The sequence below is a fragment of the Oncorhynchus keta genome, unplaced genomic scaffold (genome assembly GCF_023373465.1).
Source record: "Oncorhynchus keta strain PuntledgeMale-10-30-2019 unplaced genomic scaffold, Oket_V2 Un_scaffold_1449_pilon_pilon, whole genome shotgun sequence".
Classification (NCBI taxonomy): Eukaryota; Metazoa; Chordata; class Actinopteri; order Salmoniformes; family Salmonidae; genus Oncorhynchus; species Oncorhynchus keta.
Window position 1 is genome coordinate 4,200 of NW_026290790.1, and position 8,301 is coordinate 12,500.

At 42.9% G+C, this 8,301-nt stretch overlaps 1 pseudogene; it reads left to right on the plus strand.

Annotated features, from left to right (window-relative positions):
* The first annotated feature begins 1,015 nt into the window (after positions 1–1,015).
* LOC127927499 (protocadherin-9-like) overlaps positions 1,016–8,301 on the plus strand; it is a 192,136-nt pseudogene continuing 184,850 nt past the window's right edge.

An 8,301-nucleotide genomic window follows, 5' to 3' on the forward strand; every position in this document is an offset into this window, starting at 1 on the left:
GTCCCCCTAAATCATCTTAAAAAAAACGGTCATCGGTTTTAATGAAGCTCCAAAATTAAGACCACGAATGAAGACGATCATTCCTCCAACTTACATTTGTGGTTTAGCCTCTCCCCCCTCTCTCTCTCTCTCTCTCTCTCTCTCTCTCTCTCTCTCTCTCTCTCTCTCTCTATCCTCTCTCTCTCTCTCTCTCTCTCTCTCTCTCTCTCTCTCTCTCTCTCTCTCTCTCTCTCTCTCTCTCTCTCTCTCTTCTCTTTCTCTCTCTGTCTCTCTCTGTCTCTCTCTCTCTCTCTCTCTCTCTCTCTCTCTCTCTCTCTGTCTCTCTCTCTGTCTCTCTGTCTCTCTCTCTGTCTCTCTCTCTCTCTCTCTCTCTCTCTCTCTCTCTCTCTGTCTCTCTCTCTCTCTCTGTGTCTCTCTCTCTCTCTCTCTCTGTCTCTCTCTCTGTCTCTCTCTCTGTCTCTCTCTCTCTCTCTCTCTCTCTCTCTCTCTCCCTCTCTCTCTCTGTCTCTCTCTCTCTGTCTCTCTCTCTCTCTCTCTCTCTATGTCTCTCTCTCTCTGTCTCTCTCTCTCTCTCTGTCTCTCTCTCTCTCTCTCCTCTCTCTCTCTCTCTCTCTGTCTCTCTCTCTCTCTCTCTATGTCTCTCTCTCTCTCTCTCTGTCTCTCTCTCTCTCTCTGTCTCTCTCTCTCTCCACCCCTCACACCTCCTCTTCAAATATGTTGGCGTCTGTGAATTTGCATCAGTGTCTGTATCAATGGGATGTATCGCTCCTTCAACCGTTTACTTAATCCTCTCTGTCCGTATGGTCCTTTGTTATATTTATGACCCTCATGTTATCAGAGGACATCAGATGTATGATCGTTTATCAGACTGAAAACATCGGGCTGACACCGGTGTCCCCTTTTAAATCACCAAGAGGATTGTAGTAACGCGTTAACCGAGCGATCACCCCCCCTCCCTTATTAAATCCCTGAGCCCTAGCTAACGTCGCGGCCCTGCTTTGTCTCTTGGTTCTAGTCTCAGCGCCGCGTCACCTTTCACCTACCAGACGGTTCTCAGGAGAGCTGCAGTGACAGTGGGCTGGGGGACCACGAGCCCACGCTCCTCTCATGCCCTCTCCCTCTGGTGCAGGGACTTCTACCCAGGCGCAGGAAGACTTCTACCAACAGGCCTCCTCGGACAAGAGGACTGTTGGAAGCAGACGGGAACTCTGACCCCAACTCTGGTTCACCTCTGAGTCTGTGAGTCACCTGGTTTCAGTCTGGTCTGCTGACCCCAACAGTCTGTTGGTCTCTCATCCTCTTCTGACCCCAACAGTCTGTTGGTCTACTCTACTCTCCTTCCTCTTCTGTTCACCAGTCTGTTGACCCCAACAGTCTGTTGGTCTACTCTCCTTCTCTCCTTCTGTGACCCCAACAGTCTACTCTCCTTCTCTCCTTCTGTTCACCTCTGACCCCAACAGTCTGTTGGTCTCTCTCCTCTCCTTCTTCTCTCTCCTCTCCTTCTTCTCCTTCTTCTCTCTCCTCTCCTTCTTCTCTCTCCTCTCCTTCTTCTCTCTCCTCTTCTTCTTCTCCTTCTTCTTCGCTCCTCCTGCCCTCTCCTCTTCCTCTCTGACAGGAAGGGAAGCCTCCGTGCAAAGAGTCATTTTACAATTATATACATTTCATACATTTTCTTTTGTCTTAAAACTTTAGCACCTGTGTTTCTAACCGGAAGACATAGGACTAGATCAATCCCAGAAACCTATAGCCAGTGATATTAAATCCTAATGGAGCGAATAGAGGATGTTTAGAGTGTCCCAGTTTTTTTGGGGGAGGGGAGGGGGAACGTGTGAAAATAACCTTCTTAATGAAATGTAAATTAACGCAGTGTCATTTGATCTCTTTTAAAAATAAAATAAAAACGTGTTCCGTGGCAACTTTTATTTTGCACTTAATTTATTGCTCGGTGTTAATGTCCTCCAGCCTGCTTCCTGTTAGATCCTCCCGGGGGTGTACAGAGGAGATCCCCGTAGTCGGCTCACCTATTTGTGAAGCTCATTGGATTTATTTAGAGATGATTTCCCAGTTGGAGACCCGGCAACACGGAGACGACCTGAAATGTTTAACTTTTCAACTAGAAGTATTTCTAGAGGGAATGTCACCCGACCCACTTTTCCCCTTATATCATTAAGAGGTGAGGAGAGACGAAGATATAGCCCTGAGGTCGGTACTAAACTGACTGTTAGAGGTGAGAGGAAGATACAGGCCTGAGGTCAGTACTAAACTGACTGATAGAGGTGAGAGGAAGATACAGCCCTGAGGTCGGTACTAAACTGTTAGAGGTGAGAGGAAGATACAGGCCTGAGGTCAGTACTAAACTGACTGTTAGAGGCGAGGAGAGAGGAAGATACAGGCCTGAGGTCAGTACTAAACTGACTGTTAGAGGTGAGGTGAGAGGAAGATATAGCCCTGAGGTCAGTACTAAACTGACTGTTAGAGGTGAGGAGAGAGGAAGATACAGCCCTGAGGTCAGTACTAAACTGACTGTTAGAGGTGAGGAGAGAGGAAGATATAGCCCTGAGGTCAGTACTAAACTGACTGTTAGAGGTGAGGAGAGAGGAAGATACAGCCCTGAGGTCAGTACTAAACTGACTGTTAGAGGTGAGGAGAGAGGGAAGATACAGCCCTGAGGTCAGTACTAAACTGACTGTTAGAGGTGAGAGGAAGATACAGGCCTGAGGTCAGTACTAAACTGACTGATAGAGGTGAGAGGAAGATACAGCCCTGAGGTCAGTACTAAACTGACTGTTAGAGGTGAGGAGAGAGGAAGATATAGCCCTGAGGTCAGTACTAAACTGACTGTTAGAAGAGAGAGGAAGATACAGCCCTGAGGTCAGTACTAAACTGACTGTTAGAGGTGAGGAGAGAGGAAGATACAGCCCTGAGGTCAGTACTAAACTGACTGTTAGAGGTGAGGAGAGAGGAAGATACAGCCCTGGGGTCAGTACTAAACTGACTGTTAGAGGTGAGGAGAGAGGAAGATATAGCCCTGAGGTCAGTACTAAACTGACTGTTAGAGGTGAGGAGAGAGGAAGATATAGCCCTGAGGTCAGTACTAAACTGACTGTTAGAGGTGAGGAGAGAGGAAGATACAGCCCTGAGGTCAGTACTAAACTGACTGTTAGAGGTGAGGAGAGGAAGGAGCCCTGAGTCAGGAAGATACAGCCCTGAGGTCAGTACTAAACTGACTGTTAGAGGTGAGGAGAGAGGAAGATACAGCCCTGAGGTCAGTACTAAACTGACTGTTAGAGGTGAGGAGAGAGGAAGATACAGCCCTGAGGTCAGTACTAAACTGACTGTTAGAGGAAGATACAGCCTGAGGTCAGTACTAAACTGACTGTTAGAGGTGAGGAGAGAGGAAGATACAGCCCTGAGGTCAGTACTAAACTGACTGTTAGAGAGAGGGTGAGGAGTACTGAGAGGAAGATACAGCCCTGAGGTCAGTACTAAACTGACTGTTAGAGGTGAGGGAGAGAGGAAGATACAGCCCTGAGGTCAGTACTAAACTGACTGTTAGAGGTGAGGAGTACTAAACTGACTGTTAGAGGAGATATAGCCTGAGTCAGTACTAAAGAGGAAGTACTAAATACAGCCCTGAGGTCAGTACTAAACTGACTGTTAGAGGTGAGGAGAGAGGAAGATACAGCCCTGAGGTCAGTACTAAACTGACTGTTAGAGGTGAGGAGAGAGGAAGATACAGCCCTGAGGTCAGTACTAAACTGACTGTTAGGAAGATACAGCCTGAGGGTCAGTACTAAACTGACTGTTAGAGGAGAGAGAGGAAGATCAGCCCTGAGGTCAGTACTAAACTGACTGTTAGAGGTGAGGAGTAGAGGTAGATACAGCCCTGAGGTCAGTACTAAACTGACTGTTAGAGGTGAGGTGAGGAGAGGAAGATACAGCCCTGAGGTCAGTACTAAACTGACAGCCCAGAGGTCAGTACTAAACTGACTGTTAGAGGTGGAGGAGTACTGTAGAACATCAGCCCTGAGGTCAGTACTAAACTGACTGTTAGAGGTGAGGAGAGGAGATACAGCCCTGAGGTCAGTACTAAAGGTAGTACATCACCCCAGAGGTCGGTACTAAACAGGTGAGAGAAGTACAGCCCTGAGGTCAGTACTAAACTGACTGTTAGAGGTGAGGAGAGAGGAAGATACAGCCCTGAGGTCAGTACTAAACTGACTGTTAGAGGTGAGAGAGAGTAGTAAAGATCAGCCCTGAGGTCGGTACTAAACTGACTGTTAGAGGTGAGGTGGAGTAGTACAGCCCTGAGGTAGTACTAAATCACCCAGAGGTCGGTACTAAACTGACTGTTAGGGGTGGAGAGACTGTAGTACATCACCCAGAGGTCGGTACTAAACTGACTGTTAGGGTGAGTAGTACTGTAGTACATCACCCAGAGGTCAGTACTAAACTGACTGTTAGGGGTGGAGTAGATACTGTAGTACATCACCCAGAGGTCGGTACTAAACTGACTGTTAGGGGTGGAGTAGTACTGTAGTACATCACCCAGAGGTCAGTACTAAACTGACTGTTAGGGTGGAGTAGTACTGTAGTACATCACCCAGAGGTCGGTACTAAACTGACTGTTAGGGTAGAGTAGTACTGTAGTACATCACCCAGAGGTACTAAACTGACTGTTACTAAACTGACTGTTAGAGGAGGTAACTGAGTAGTACATCACCCAGAGGTCGGTACTAAACTGACTGTTAGAGGTGTACTGTAGTACATCACCCAGAGGTCGGTACTAAACTGACTGTTAGAGGTAGAGTAGTACATCACCCAGAGGTCGGTACTAAACTGACTGTAACATCATAACATCAGCACATTCAGTAAACTGACGGTTGTCATAGAAACTGTTTTACATCAACAACAACAAATCTGTTTGAGAAATTGAAGACCATCCAAGTTTGTTTTCTGTATCTTTTATGGTGAAGTGTCTGTTACCTGGCCCAGGTTCAGTACTAAACTGACTGTTAGGGGTCAATATGATGCATCACCCTCAACTGATTTCTGTACTGTTATCGCGAAGGTGGTAGTACTGGTACATCACCCAGACCTGTAATCAAAACACTTTAGGGGTTGGTAGTACTGTTTTTTTTTTTTGAGGTCACTTTTACTAAACTACTGTTAGGGGATAGAGCTAACATTGTTGTACATCACCCAATTAACTACAAAACTGACTGTTAGGGGTGCTTGTAATTAATTAGAGAACATCACCCAGAGGTCGGTACTATCCTGACTTTTATTTTTTGTAATTAAATATTGGACATCACCCAGAGGTCTCCAAACCCGGGTCACAAATGTAGTACCCTATCATCCCCAGAGTGTACTAAACTGACTCAGAGGAGTGGGGAATAGTAGTGCATCACCCAGAGGTAGGGTACTAAACTGATTGTTAGGGGTGGAGTAGTACTGACTTGCAACATCTATCAGTACTAAACTGACTGTTAGGGGTGGAGTAGTACCTTACATCACGCAGTTGACAAACTGACTGTTAGGGGTGGAGTAGTAAGTACATCACCCAGAGGTTCCAGGTAAACTCACTGTTTGGAATATATTTACATCACCCAATTAAGGCTATTGGTTAGTCCCCTCTCATCACTTTCCAATGGAAACATTAGTTAAACCTGTTACACTTATCAACAAATCACTTCCTGGTGTGTGTTTATAATTGAGGAAATATCAACAAATCCACTTCCTAAACTGTGTGTTTATAATGAGGTACATCAATATCAACAAACTGACTTTAGAGGTGTGTGTACTGTAGTACATCACCCAGAGGTCAGTACTAAATAATGAGGAATATCAACAAATCACCCAGAGGTGGTACTAAACTGACTGTTAGAGGTAAGTAGTACAAATCCACCCAGAGGTGTGTTTATAATAGAGGAATAGTACAAATCACCCTAGTACTGTAGTACATCCTGGTGTGTGTTTATAATGTTAGGAATATCAGTACAAATCACTTCCAGGTGTGTGTTTATAACTGACTGTTAAGGTCAACTGTAGTACATCACCCAGAGTGGTACTAAACTGACTGTTAGAGGGTGAGTAGTTTATTTATCACCCAGAGGTTACAATAAACTGACTGTTAGGTGGAGTAGTACTGTTGATATCAAAATCGGTACTAAACTGACTGTTAGGGGTGGAGTAGTACTTTTTCGTGTTTCTACAGAATCACCAGGGATAAAGTACATCACCCAGAGGTCAGTACTAAACTGACTGTTAGGGGTGGAGTAGTCTGAGACATCACCCAGGGATCTATAAACTGACTGTTAGGGGTGGAGATATCTAAGTACATCACCCAGTTGATCTACTAAACTGACTGTTAGGTGGAGTATATCACCCAGAGATACTAAACTGACTGTTAGTAGTAGTACTGTAGTACATCACCCAGTTTTCTGGGATACTGTTAGATATAAACAGTAGTACATCACCCAGAGTCGGTACTGACCGTTTTCTCATATATCTAGCACATTATAAACAGGCTGGTCTATAACGTTGACTGTTTTCTGGGATATCTCAAGATCTGGTATAAATTGGCTGATCTAGAGTGTTTGTTTTCTGAGATATCTAAGATATAAACAGGCTGGCAAACATTGTGTTGACCGTTTTCTGGGATATCTAAGATATAACTCAACTGATTTCTATAGTGTTGACCAAAGTTTTGTTTTCTGAGATATCTAAGATATAAACAGGCTGATCATAGTGTTGACCGTTTTCTGAGATATCTAAGATATAAACTGAGGCTGATTCTATAGTGTTGACCGTTTTCTGGGATATCTAAGATATAAACAGGCTGATTTTTTTTTTTTTTTTTTTTCTGGGATATCTAAGATATAAACAGGCTGATCTATAGTGTTAACATTGTTTTCTGAGATATCTAAGATATAAACCAGGCTGATTAAGGCTTGTAATTTTGAGACATGGCCAGATATAAACATACTGATCTATAGTTTTTACCGTTTTTGTAATATCTAAATATTGGACAGCGACGCTCAAATAGGGTCACAAATGGTACCCGTTTTTCTGTATAGATACTACATCTGATCAGATATAAATAGTAGTGCACTACGATAAACAGGGATTCATTTCTGAGATATCTAAGACTTGCAACATCTATCAGCAGCAAAACTGATCCCTTTAGTGTTGACAAAGTCCCGTTAAGTCCCTGACGTTCCATAATCACCTTGGAATATATTTAAACAATTAAGGCTATTGATTTAGTCTCCTCGTTTTCCAATGGAAACATTATCTAAAGATATAAACAAATCCACTTCGATAGTGTTGTGTTTATCTGAGATATCTAAGATATAAACAAATCCAGCTGGTGTGTGTTTATAATGACTTCTATAGTGTTGTGTTTTCTGAGGAATATCTAAATAAAACTTCCTGGTGTGTGTTTATAATGAGAATATCAACCACTTTTTCTGTTTATAATATCTAAGATATCAACAACTGATCTATAGTGTGTGTTTTAATGGGATATCAACAAAGATATATAACAGACTATCAAAATAGTGTTGACCTGTTTTTAATTATCTAAGACAATGAAAACATTGAGCTGATCTAAAATATTTGTATTTGACCGTTTTCGAGATTTCTAAGATATAAACAGACTGAGTTCGATAGTGTTGACCGTTTTCTGAGATATCTAAGATATAAACAGGCTGATCTATAGTGTTGACCGTTTTCTGAGATATCTAAGATATAAACAGGCTGATCTATAGTGTTGACCGTTTTCTGAGATATCTAAGATATAAACAGGCTGATCTATAGTGTTGACCGTTTTCTGAGATATCTAAGATATAAACAGGCTGATCTATAGTGTTGACCGTTTTCTGAGATATCTAAGATATAAACAGGCTGATCTATAGTGTTGACCGTTTTCTGAGATATCTAAGATATAAACAGGCTGATCTATTGTGTTGACCGTTTTCTGAGATATCTAAGATATAAACAGGCTGATCTATAGTGTTGACCGTTTTCTGGGATATCTAAGATATAAACAGGCTGATCTATAGTGTTGACCGTTTTCTGAGATATCTAAGATATAAACAGGCTGATCTATAGTGTTGACCGTTTTCTGAGATATCTAAGATATAAACAGGCTGATCTATAGTGTTGACCGTTTTCTGGGATATCTAAGATATAAACAGGCTGATCTATAGTGTTGACTGTTTTCTGGGATATCTAAGATATAAACAGGCTGATCTATAGTGTTGACCTTTTTCTGAGATATCTAAGATATAAACAGGC